This window comes from Pocillopora verrucosa, chromosome 1 (genome assembly GCF_036669915.1).
Source record: "Pocillopora verrucosa isolate sample1 chromosome 1, ASM3666991v2, whole genome shotgun sequence".
NCBI classification, from domain to species: Eukaryota; Metazoa; Cnidaria; class Anthozoa; order Scleractinia; family Pocilloporidae; genus Pocillopora; species Pocillopora verrucosa.
Genome location: NC_089312.1, coordinates 30550292 through 30564098, shown reverse-complemented (window position 1 = coordinate 30564098; position 13807 = coordinate 30550292).

Genomic DNA, 13807 nt, shown 5'->3' with positions numbered 1-13807 from the left:
GGTTTAAAAAGCAGCTGATATAAAAATATATCTGGTTAATGCTCTGAAATTTTGATTTTTTTTTCACATAATTCCCTCGCCCAGGGTATAAGAAACTCTCTTACATGAAAGTTCAGTGAGGCTACGAGTCAAACCTAAAACCATAGTTGAGAAGAAAAACGAGGATAGCATAATTGCAGGTGGAATTTGTGAATCATGGGGTTCTTTTCTAACTAACACGGTTTGCAATTTACTCCTTGCTATTTTTAAGTTCAAAACAAGGATGTAGCTTCTAAAGTCCTTTATCTCTCTCTGTACATAATTCAGTCAGTGACCACTGTTTCACTTTTTTATCAAACTTTATTGAAGCCATAGTATTGAATAAGATGCTCTTTGATCTCTCGTTACATGTAAATAGAAGTTAGAGCCTTCGAGGACGTCCTCCAAATCCCCAAACTGGAGGATGATGAAATTCATCAAGATTGCGCACGAGGCTTTCACGCGTTAGATCATGTGCCTGATCGTGAAATATCGAACGCCTTCCAGAGCTTTCGCCCGATTTCACTGACGACATAGAGACATTATTTTTCATTCTCAAAGCGGGCGAGGCAAGGACAGACAAAGGAGTGGCTGTGTGAGGAGGCTGCGGAACGCCAGTAAAACTTCCACACAAGTTCCCATTTTCACCCAGGAATTGTTTTTTGATGATATTTTTGTTGTTAATGTATTCGACGAGTCCTGCTAGGGAGTCCTTACTGTTCAAACTGTTCAGGGCTTGAAATAAAGTAAGTTGCTTTTCGGCAAACGGCTTCACCTTGCGATGCGAAAGTGGAGGAACACTTTTCGATTTTGGAATTTTGAATTTTGATCTCTGCTTTGGCTCTTTCAGCCAGTGGTGTTCCTTAAGTTCTATCGGTTTACCGGATAGTTCAGAAAGACCACTAGCTCTTTCTTTTTGGCATTCCTCACTTTCCGATGATGGTATTGGCGTTCCAGCTCGCCATGTCAATTCCATTATTCCAAAGTGACTCTTTCCCTCCTTTTTCATTCCTGAAAATGGATGACGCAGAATGTTGAAGATCATTTTTTGCTCAAGTTTCGGGATCAATTTAGTGGGATATCCCAGTTTAACGTGCTGGGCACAGGGAAGATTAATACGAAATTCTTGCACCTTTTTCCAGTACACCGATCATTTGGCTTCAATGCCTAGCTGACCTAAGTAGGCCTGGGAGGAAGTTTGTAAAGTAAACATCCAAGGGAACCTACCCTTATAAGGCACAAACTTACCAGAAGGGTATATTTGAAAACAGTTTGGCGTTTTTCATGAAGTTTTATCTCAGTATTTTCAAATGATATCATCCGAATAGTTAATGAGATTTAGCTAGTGAATTTTATGGTCTTGCCTTCGACCGAACATGGAGTTAAAACTCGTCTCGGAATTGTAGATTTAAGAATGTAACCAAAACCAACCACCTCAGTGGCGAAAATTTAGATAAATGACACCACAAAAGGACAACTTACCAGTATGAACAGATAACCTGTGAGGTAGGGACATCACTAAAAACTCTTGTGTTTCCCTTGAGGTCCGAAGATGTGAATCACTCAACGTTTTGGACTTTATCAGGGTGGAGTTGAGTAGTCGCTGTCCACAAGTGTCTGGACCCAAACAATGATGAAGTGATGTCTGTTCAAATATCGGTTGAGCCTGCACATCTGTTTTCTAATGAATAATAATTCAATGTGTTACTCTCCTTTCTCAAAATAAGTTTATTTTCTGAAAGCAGTCTGACTCGACCATTCAAAATTAAATCTAAAACTAATTGCACCTTTCATTGGTTACTACGCTTCAGTGTTTGGTTTTGATTTCAGGATACTCAGTCGAAATATGTTCTTCACAATATTACATTACACTCCTGTGACAAAGAAGGTTTGATTTTCTCATGGTTGTTATTTCTGGCCCTTAGTATTACTATGGTCTGCGGAAGATTTGTCAGCCACAAACATAAGAAAGAAATTTAATAAATTCCAAATGTGCTCGACTGGTGGGGTGGTGGTTTCAACTGAATGGCCGTGCTTTTACAATATTCCTGGGTTAAGTCCTCTTCAGCGACAAAAAAAGAAGAGCAACCAACCCAAACCTCTACAGTAGATGTAACGAACGAGTTTTTTTCTTCTCTTTGGCTCAATAACTGCAATTTGGCATGCAACTACTGACTGTAAATTTCAGTGTCCTAATGGAGCTATGGAAACTCACCTTTCTAGCGAAGCTTATCTGTTGGATCCGTGAGATTTTCTTATCCACCAGTAGATTAGATGTTTCTCTTCTAGATGTGTGAGTTGTTTCATGCACTTCTTTCTCGGGCCCCAGGATGGCGCAAAACTGCAGTAAATTCTCAAGCAGACTAGTAAATGGCTGCGCTATCTCAACTCTTGAGGAAAACAACTCATCATTTTCTAAGCACCTTTTCACTAGTTCAAATATCTTTCGCCTAGTTTCTTGTAGACTGTCATGGTATTTAGCGGGCAGTCTTCCCAGGCCATCGATGAAGACATAGTCTCCTTTCTGCTTAGAGCTCAATAGTTCGGACTGAAAGAGTCGTCGCATGCTCATCACCATTTCTTGTTTAGTTTTTGACGCCTTACGTGCTAAAGTGGTCAGACTATTCCCCAATGGAGGCAAATTACAACAGGTCTCCAGTAAGTCACCAATATTGTAATTTGGTTGGATTTCATCGTTGTCCACTGAAATCTGTTTTTCTATGGTCGGTTTTGTCCTCTTCGTCTTGAGTAAAAGCAATTTAGCACTAGGCTGATTTATTCCCGCAGTCTGACCCATGATACTAAGGATCTCTCCTAGAGTGAAGTGTTGTTCATGGCCTTCCCGATAAATAGAGGTTTGTCTTTTGTAAGAGCTTCTATCCTTAGGTTCCATTCTTGGTTCCGGTGAAGTAGTGTGCTGACTCATTGCCCGAGAAGGTGTTGTATGTACGCTCTGTGTTTTGTGACTCAGTGACTGAGATGGTATTGTGCTCTGTGCCTTGTGATTTACTTGCATATTACTCTCTGGTGTCACTGATGGGTAGATCAAAAAAACCAAATTCAACGTTTGAAAGTTGAGTAAATATGTAATTGAATAAACCAAAAAAGGCCGTTTTTCCTTTTCGTGATATTTCATGACAGAAGTGTCATTTCGACTCATAAAATTATCCCCTCAGATTTTTCTCGCGATTTCTTCAGAGCTTATGTTGGGTTTATAGAGAAGCAAGGTTTTTCTATATATTAATAGCTGACAAAAGGCATTATAGAAAATAAGAAGAATCCGGAAAAATTTCACCTATGCAATTTTATTACTTTTAGGTCCATTCATCTATCTATTTATTATCATTTTTATTCAATTGGTATGTAAAACCCACCCACTGTTTACAAGGGGCAGCACTGTTTTTCGTATCTGCTCAAAGAAACAGCTATCCCGAGAAATTAGAGCGGTTTTCTCTCTCATTCATCTTGGAAAGTAAAATTGTTTGCTCTCTAGAGTATCAGAGTTTGGTATTACTTCCAACGGCAGATTAAAGTTCATTCAGTTCGCCAATATTTCACTGAAATTTCAAGTATATCACTTTAAGGAAGCTGGATCTGATAAACATTACCTGAGCTTCGAATTTTTTCTTGCGATTTCTTCGAGGCTTTTACAGTTTCCTCTTCAGGGGTTGTGGACTTGCATGGTTTACCTGTATTTTAAAAGACAACGAAAGAAATGCAGTGTTCATTCTGTATACTTAAACTTCAAAAATACATTGATAATTCTAAATTCGTACAAGGACACGTAAAAAAGGCGTTCCAGTTGTTCATACCTAAATCAGTGGGCGTCCAAACAGCTGAAGATGACACTGACGACCTTGAAGCGATTGACACTGTGATAGGGGTTAGCCTGTACTCCGGAACTAAAGAAAAACGTATAAATAATACTGACTCATTTCGGCTTTAGAAATACGTAAGCTTTGATATGAAAAATTTATTTCCAGTCTTACTCATTGAAGTGATCCGATATAACGTTTCTCTGTGGCTGAATCTCCGGCTTGTAGTAGCTGGAATACGAATATGAATTGTTAAAATGCAAATGAGCGGAATCCCCTCCCTCTCCCCGCCCCGAAAAAGACACTGACTCCAAAATACGGCTTAATTATTGTATTTATCATATAAACACAATAGCCCTTCGCAGAAAAAAAAAGCCGACTTCAATGAATGAAAATAAATTAATCGACAATCCCTGAATAACAATCGTACAGAGCGTTGGCGCTAACTCTTAGGAAGATGGAAAAATGCGTTGAATCTTGATTATAAAAACAACAATGGGCGTAATTTTAAATTTACAAAATTCTCATTTATTGACTTTGTCCTTACCGACAAAAGAAGTCTTTCAGGTAAACGGCCGAAATCGGCCAAGGGTAAATCTTCCAGTTGTCAATTTTCATTCCCAGCCGCGAGACATACCAACACCGAAGCCACTGAATACGTAACTTTCGGTTTTTCTTTTCGTATATTGGTTTTCTTCCCCTTCTAAGAAAGTTTGAACGTCACTGTCTGTGAGCGATACGGATTTTTTAAGTGTTTTAGCCGCCATAATCCGAGGAAGTTCCGAAAAACTACCTTGTACGGAGAATCATGAGGGCTTTGCCGTTCATTCATCAACCTGACTGAGTGGCGCGAAAGGCGAGTGACGTTCAGCAGCTGATTGGCGATATCAAACACACGTGAAATATCGAATTTTTCCACTTTTGTTGTTATGGCTTTTCTCAGGGCTGGGAATCCTTTTATAAAATTTACAGAGAAATGCGCGCCGTGATTGGTCAGAACGAGTTGATTATATTTCTATAAATACGCGCGTTACGTGCACTGTTGAGATATAATACACGCAGCTACGTCATCGGTACGAGCGCGCGCAATTCACGATACTTTTTATGAAAGAAATAAAAAAACTTGTTCCTCGAGCATTGTTGAGTGATATAAGCATTTAGGAATTTTTAAGAACTCTCGAGAATTAAGTGCGAGTAGTACTCTCCTTGGGCTCGTGCTTCTTGTGTTCTTAAAAATTTCCGCGTGCTTATATAACTCAACAATGCACTTGGCGCGTTTTTTATTTCTTTAATATAACACCGTAGTTTATATGATAATAGACTCCACCAATTCACATCAGACCTCTGAAAACCCAATTGGCTTATGAAGCAAAAAGCGAAAACAGCCTTCTGAAGCTCGTAAACGATGTTACGTTTGAGGAGAGTATTTGTCTACCTTTGTTTTGTATGGTTGAAAGTAACGCCTAGCGGAAGACAGTCTCTCCGTCAACTCATCAGGCCCCGGTTGATCGAAGGTTGGATAACTCTATCTACTGGAGAGAACTCTATCCGGTGGATAACGCTATGCGTTTTGCTATTACTTATCCGGTGGATAAGTAATAGCAAAGTAATAGACCCAGAATGCTTGGTGTGATAAACTCATCATTAGACCGAAAATAACTCAATACACTTAATTCAACAATACCTCTCTGCATTTTGTCACCATTCCTACGCAATTCTTGATCTAGTTCTGGTGATGAAACACTGGCTCCCTGGCGAAAAAAATAAAGAAAAGAACCAGACCGATATTTTATATAACTTATAGCACAGGAAGAATGAATGAATCTTTATGAAACCAGCGCGCAATTAATTACGTTCTTAAAGTAATATAAATCAAATTAGGGCTTTATTTTTTTCAATCCTTAAAGAAAATATTGGAAACACATAAAAATAATCTCAGGGAGGAACCCAGCCGTTCAGCTACTAATGATTAGTAAAGTTGACAAAATATTCTTGCCCTGTTATTGCCTTTCGTTTTTTACGAGATCATAAGAAAGAATGATGACCGATTGCACCGGTCAAGGACAAACCTAAGAGAAGGTAACCTTATTGTCTGTACCAGCAAAACGAGAACGAGTAAAGAAGAGGGCTTGTGAAAAAATGGCAGTTCCCAGGCAGAGAAAAAATGCGATCCATAGTCGTTTTCCTTGACAACCACGACGACCTTTATCGTTTGCCCGTTCTTTCACACGTCTAATGGAGTATATGTAAATATGAACATTCTCCTTTTTTCTCATTTGCATAATCTTTAGCGTTTCAATCGCAACACATATTGAATAGGCATGGTTGGAGATGAGAGTTAATTCCATTTCGTCTCGCTATGATAACGTGCATTTCGTTTTCTTTTGATCTTAAATCCTCAATGGACCGACAAGTTTAAAGAGGTATCTTTAATAAACAGCAAGACTGCATCACAAAAGTGAAGCAATCGTCTTGTTTCCTATTCAAGCGATCGGGATGTTTATCTGGAAACTGGACTAAACGATCAGTGACGCCTCGAGCCATATATTAGGCACATGTACCTACCCCGACCTCCAATGAGTCCTTCACATCTTTCGCTCTTATTAGTGTTTGGCTGTGGATGGTGCCACGTCTAGATGGCTCCATGTTCTGTAACAACTTACATCCCAAATGCGATTCCGTTAAAATAGCCTTGAATTTGTCTGTATCCGCCAAAGACGGTGGTCTTTCGAATATAGAGTGCTTGCGAAACTCGACAGGAACTTCGCTTGGTCGCTTTTTCTGTGAGGAGTGTGAAGCAATTAAAATAGTTTTTATTTAAGAAAAGAATAGATGATTTAGTATCGATGCAACAATGATAAAATAATACATACTATATTGACCAACACTTATAGGTTGTTTTACGTGTATGGATAATTTATAGTTCAAATTCCTTCCAAAAAATTACTTTACAGGTGCACAGATTGACAGATAGAAAAAGACAGGCTTTACTTAGACTAAAGACTTTCACTCAAGACTTTAGCTTTTCAAATTATTTACGGTTGTTTCTCTACCTTTATCAATTTATAATTTATAATCAGCTGAAACAGATAGACCACAACTTATCAACGCCAACAAATGAGCCAAAAGTTACTTACCATGGTTATTGGCTGCTTGAAGTTGGCCTTAAAAGGTTTTCTCTTTAATGTGTTCCTGAGATCTGTGTTCCTGAGATCACTGGGGGGAGAGACTTCTTCATCGTCTTCCTCTACAACTGTTACGTTTGCCTTTTTCCCGTATTTCCTTCTCAGTCTTTCTGCCAGTTCAAGCAACACGGCGTTGTCGTTGCACGTTAGGTAGGTATTAACTACCCCCGTGTTTATTAATAGGCGACAAAGGCCTTCCTTTGTGTCCACACCTGCAGAGGATGAGAAGGAAGATGCCTTCCGTGAACTGCCCGTTATAGAATAATCTCATTGCTGTTGAACCTCTTTTGCCTCTGTGGCCTCAGTGGGTATAAAATAGCACTAGATTCAGCACCGAAAGGTTTGGGTTCGAGCCTTGGCCGGAAAATTTGACGAGATAGAATCTTGCTCTCTCTGTGTCTCTCTTTAAACTATTTAAATAGACATCATGAAGTGCAAAGACAAGTGGCAACCAGCATGGATCAGAACTCTTTGTTCCCGAAGTTTAAATCCTAAAAAAAAAAAAAAAAACACCTCTACTACAAAACGGCCTCCACGCGCGAAACGTTGCTTCCACATCTTCAATTATCTGCCAAACAACAAAGGTTTTCGAAGCACCAAAACTATAGAGAAAATAACTCGAACATGCTGGGTTAAAAATAAAGCCTACAGTAGACACTAGCATACAAATGTTATGTTTCATTTTAATGGCGATCGCTGTTTTCGTTCTACCTTGAAATACCTGTAAGATCTTTAAGAACTTTTGTTGCCTGTTTTCGGGTGTCCTTGTCATCATCTACGAGCCTGCGCACTAAGGAAAGATACGCATCATTGCGGTGAACGTTTAATCGACCTAGAGCCCACACTGCTGCCCAACGGGTCGATGGGTTCTCACTAGAAGTCATCCTAATGAACTGTTTCTGTATTTCGTTCATCTTTTCACCAGGAATTCCAAACTCTCTGTAGGCAGAAAATGTGATGAATAGCGTCACTTGGCAAATGATGGCTGTAAAATTGTAACGATTATCGACGCGATCTTTTTAAATCTTGTCGCTGCCACAGAGATCTTCATGATCTTGTCGCCCTTACCTCTCAATATTCTTAAAACTCTCACAGATGTCCTTAATGTACTCTCCATAATTCTCTGTTTTCAAAGCGCTCACCATGTCGTCTAAAACTGTATCTACAGTGGGAAGTGTCTTTTTCTGCAACGTTGGATACCAATCCTTGCCTTTGATGCGGGAAAGCAAATTCGTATTGGGTTTGATCTCAAGCTGGAGGAGGGAATTTAAATAATAATGTTTATTATAAGTTATGTCGTCGACTACAAGGGTTTGGAAGGTGAAAGGGTGGGGAGATCATCAGCAAGGGGCAAGGACAGGTAGGGGAATGGGTTTAGATGAGTGGAGAATACCGAGTGAACAGAAAAACTTAAATCACAATTTGCATAGTCTTCTTGACTATGGCGCTAAGACGACGCCAATTACTAATTCTCATCACTAGTTTGAACGACAGTTAACTTGAACAACAGAATGATATGACAACATCAAAACATAAGGAAAGAATTTTGTACAAAAAAAAATACTTTTTTTTAGTTGACTCCTTACCCTCATGACGCTATCCACACTATCAGTATCGCTGAAAGGAGAACGGAATACATCTATGTCAGTTTCCTCTTCGTCACTCTCCTCAAAAAAAAGTTCTGGTGATTCTTGAATCTCCATAGGTGAGCACACAGTACTGCTTTCTGAAGTACTCTCTGGACTCGACTTGTTGGATTCTTCCTGTTCTACCACTTCCTCTTCTTCCTCGACCTTTTCCATTTCTTCTTCTTTTTGTTCTTGTTCTTCTTCATCTAGTTCTTCCTCTTCCATTTCCTCCTCTCCGTGGTCCTCTTCAACGTTTGCCAGCGGCTCTTTACTAGCAGCGTAAAACGAGAGTTAAGGATATGAACTGAACGACATAATTTGTGAAGCTTTGAAAGGCTCTTTAGGGTTAATTCCGCATTTCATAAAACATGAAAAAATATCGTGCTATATCCTTGGATTAGTTATGACTAGACGTATCCGCGCTATCTGTTTTTTATCATGATATGCTGTTCCTACCTCCGAAGCGTTAAAGAGAAGACAGTGTTGAGTCTACAGATGAAACAAAAGACACCTTCTGTTCGTATTTGAGGAAACGTGGAACAGCCTTCAAGCTTGGAAAAAAATGGAAAACTACAACATTTCTACTCTGTCAACTTACGATAATCATTCTGAAAAAAAGCACTTTCTATTCAAGAGAACTGAGAACCGAAGCGGAAAAGTTATTGCATTAACGTGGATAAATTATATCTGTAATTAGAAAGAACAAGCCACAAAACTGATCGCTTTAGACGAGTTTCCTTCCGAAATGCAACTACTGTAGAGGGACATACTCAGGGTAAAAACATTGAGGTGTCGAGAACCAGTTGCTATTAGCGTGTTCTTTGGAAATGCAGGGCGCTAATATTTCCATTATTGTCCCTATATGATCGTTATCTTTCATTTACTACCAAATACGATTATCACGATTTATATTCATGCTTTTTCAGCCTTTTCAACTTGATGGCATATGCATGACAAAGATGACCAACCGATCACGGCTTAGTCTCAATAAAACACGAGAAATTGAAATCAACCTAAAACGGTTGAGTTCAATGGAACAAGACCTGAGTGTCGTAGAGCTATTATATTTTTCGGAATAATAATATACATGAAAAAATTACTCGCGTCTGATTGGCTAAAAACGAGTACATTTGCAAATTATACGAGTACGAGTGCAAATTAAAAATAGCGCGCTCGTATTGTCGAAATTTCGTCTGTCTTGACTTTCTGTGATGTTTCCTAAGTGTACATTATAAATTAGCAACAACATGATTTCGAGTACAATTTGGTGCACTTATGCACTTGCAAATATTTCGAAGACTACAAATTGCACTCGCCCGCAATTTTGTCGTCTTTGAAAAATTTAATTGTGCTTATTAACACTAAATTGCCCTCGAAATCATGTTATTACCAATACTTATGTCTTACCGTAGCGTACTTTTACACATGTTATTGAAGTTGTCGGAAACTTTTTTTCAGTTTCAGCTTTTAACTTTGAACCCAGGAACTTATAATCTAACAAACTTAACAGCAACTTATTGACGAACGAGATCTGGGAAAGTCCATCGTCAAGCAACAATTTAAAGGATGAATATAATAGTTAAGTACTAAAAGCAAGATATTTGTATTCTCTTGCTAAATGATAGTGTGTGATAGACCGGTGATAGAATTGCCAGGTTGATATGCATGATGGTGTACATTGATGCTCATCGGTCAGTAGTTGCAAAGAAGAAACGGAGATAGAGGAAGTGGCTTAGCTACCTTTAATTATAACTGAGTGTGGGGCCCATGATGTCGGAGAACTAAAAAATACCTGGTTGATGTTCCGGCTTGAGGCCTTGAAGGCAAACGACGTCCTAACTTAGATTCATTTCTTTTAGATACTCTCCGTCTTTTCGCCTTGCCTCGCTCATCTTCGTCCCTCTTAAATCCTTCTTCGAGCGCTTTATGTTTGACAAGAGATGTTTGTAATGCTTTCCAGAGGGTCCAAAAGTCTTCAGGAGGAATATTCATAGAAAAATTACCCTTGGTTACGATATTATTTTTTAAAAGTCGAGTCCCTAGAGAGTATCAAATATTAGATAATTCGTCTTCAAACTTTCTAAAGCGACTCTTATGACTTCTTGAAGGCGTGACTCGTCAGTTATATAGTATTTTCTCCCTCTTCGCTTCATCGCAATATGGTTATTCTTTTGAACTTCATGGTTACCTTTAGAGTGCCTAAATAATACATCATATCACATTAACACCTGCCAAAGGTACGCGGAGAATATGCCACAGATAAAGTGAGCATTGACACTGTCTCACCGCTGATTCTAAGGTCCTCATCTGTTTCCTCATCTTCCTCCTCTTTCACCTTCGCATTACTTGTTACATGGCGTTTGTGTCTCGAAATCAGCCTTTTATGATCAGGAAAAGGCTTCGGTTTGATGAATTTGCGAATAACGGAGTTTGGGATATAGCCGTCAGGAGCACACGGCCAATATTTTTTAGGGGTCTCTTTCTCATCAGGTAATGGCAATGGAGTTTGCCAATTTTGACTATCCTCCATTTTGGCTGATTCATCTTGCTTTTCCTGTAATGAAAAAGAGCTGCATTAATTGAATCCACCACATTGTTTCTGTCTATCCTTTTAGAGAAGATAGATGTAAAATAAATCGTTCCGCGTGAAATTTCCGGAATCTCTCTTTGTATCCGCAGACGATCTTCACAGATTTGCATTTCAAAGCCTTTCGATGGAGTTCAAGCCGAGTCGCGTCTCAGACTTCTCGATAATTAAGCATTGTGACATTTTGAAAAGTTTCTGTATTGCGGCTAAGGAATTCGACCTTCTTTCCCTCTTCGTCATTTTTGAGGATCATTACGGTAACATCAAAACGTGATAAAAAGTTTGACTTAGAACTTTATCGCGGAACTCTTGACTGTGCTGTTGGAAACTGCTTTAAAAACAGTTTTACAGTCACCTTTTACGCCAAAGATTACCACGAAGGCTAATCATAACAAAGAGAAACCTGATCACAAAAAGCCTGTGAAAACTACAAACTGAGTACAAGCGATCACCTTCAAGAGCTGGAAATCACAGATCATCTGACCGGCCAAGTCGCGACTGGTTTTAGTTTTCAATCTGATTAACTGGTAAGGGGCCGCGAGACTTTTGGACCAATGAATGCATCGGCATTTACAGGAAGCAGTATTTGAAAATTAAGATTTTCCAGATAAGTTTTTAAGCTTTTTCTGACACATTTAACTTGCAAAAGTACTTCCTTGTCAGTTCTATCCCAAACTTAGGCATAAATCACACTGCCTACGTTAATGCCGTGTCCGTAAAAAGAGAACCGTGACTTTAGCACCACAGAGGACACTTTCATGAAGCTACATTCACACTTAGAAAAAACGTACTTATTTAGGATTAAGCTTTACACTTACCAGAATGCCGTTCACCATTTTCGCCAGTGATTTTTTTGAAGAATTTTTGGAAAGCCGCCTTAGAGCCATCATCACGTGAATCTTAAAAAAAGAACAGAAACATTTGAGACATACTTTAAGGCCTTTTTCTCTTCGACGTGTAAGTTCAGCCCAAATGTGAGGTAACATCTTCATAATATTGGTTTGGAAATATCTACAACGAACAGAGGAACAGAAATAATTGAAACTGAGAACGACTGATATCGGTTAAGGATGGAGCAGATAGAAGCGGGTAATTTGATCATTTAGGCGTTTTTTATTTTCGAGATCAGAACAAACTGTAACATGTATTTGAGGTACTAGCAGCCACAACCGAAGGAAGAATGTACTCGGTTGGACCGGTTTGATCAGCAGATCAGTATTATATAGGATGATTATCTTAGATTAGCATTAATGTCTTCAGGTAGTTAAACAGAGCAAATGCTCGAGTAAATCAAATACCATCCTCGGCCGACTTCTTAGAGATAACGTTAGTTACGAATCAGCTTTATTCGAAACAGGTTTGTAACAGGTTTCATTTGTATCATTTTGAGTTAAGACTGCCTGTCGTTAAACAAAGAAGATATATATAGAATTTTGCTTGGGGTAATCACAAGAGATTAAAAGGTATAATGATTAAAAAACGCTTTATCAGAATACTCGTTAACCAAAACTCTATGTGGAGTTTTGTCAAAAATGCAAAGCATAGTGAACACTTACCTTGAATCATTTTCTGCTTCTCGCAGAATTCCCTTACCTGAGTGGACAGCTTTCTAGACTGCCTCCTCTTCTGAAACAGATCCTGTCCCTCCCCATCCTCTTGTTTTGCTTTTTCAATCACGGGCTCTTTCTATAAGAAGTTCGAAACATTTCCTCCTTACCATTGGTCGCATTATGTAAAAACATTACTGCGTTAAAGACAACGTCAAAAAGAACTCAACGCCATATATTATTACTTTTGTTCCACTGTCTTGGTCTGCTGTAAGTATCTGTTTTGCTGGGGATTGTTATATTTGTTGGAGGAAATCATAGAAGATCGGTGATTTCTCCGCAAAAATAAGAATCGTGGATGGATCGGCGAATCCCCGCAGAAGTACGGGAAACCATCTTTAAAAAGTTATGAATTTCTCCATCATTCCATTTTGGTATTTTAGTTTCATTAGAAATTTCAGTAAAATCTGACATGTTGTCGGAGTCATTTACACCGTAAAAAATGATTATGGATCGAATAGGAGAAAATCCTCCTAAAGTAATAGAGAGCCTTATAGTAAAGAATTCAACCAACTTGCACCTTTTTCCGTTTCTTCGGTTTCTTTATTTCTGTAAGTTCTAGTGGCCGTCGTTTGTCGACTTTGAGAGGCATTCGTGGAACACGTTGGGGATCGTACCAAGATTTCAACAGATCATTGAACTGCACGTGATCCTCAAAAGGGTCATTTTCGATGCTCTTTCTGGACAAGATTTTTAAATATGAGAGGGGCAAATAGTTCAAGATGGTAACCAGGCTGATATGAGACTGAAAACCCACTAGTATGTCACCTCGTGAGTTTGCAAAGCAAACCCCGCATAGAGATTCGTCAAAACACATTTCTCGTACTAGTTGATTGTCGGTGTTCCAAATCTTGACGCTTTGATCCTCGCTTGATGTTGCAAATAAACCCAGCGTCGAACAACATGATAGCTTTTGGAAAAAAAGACATGTACATATGTCAGTAACGTGGTTTAGTTTTTAAGAGTC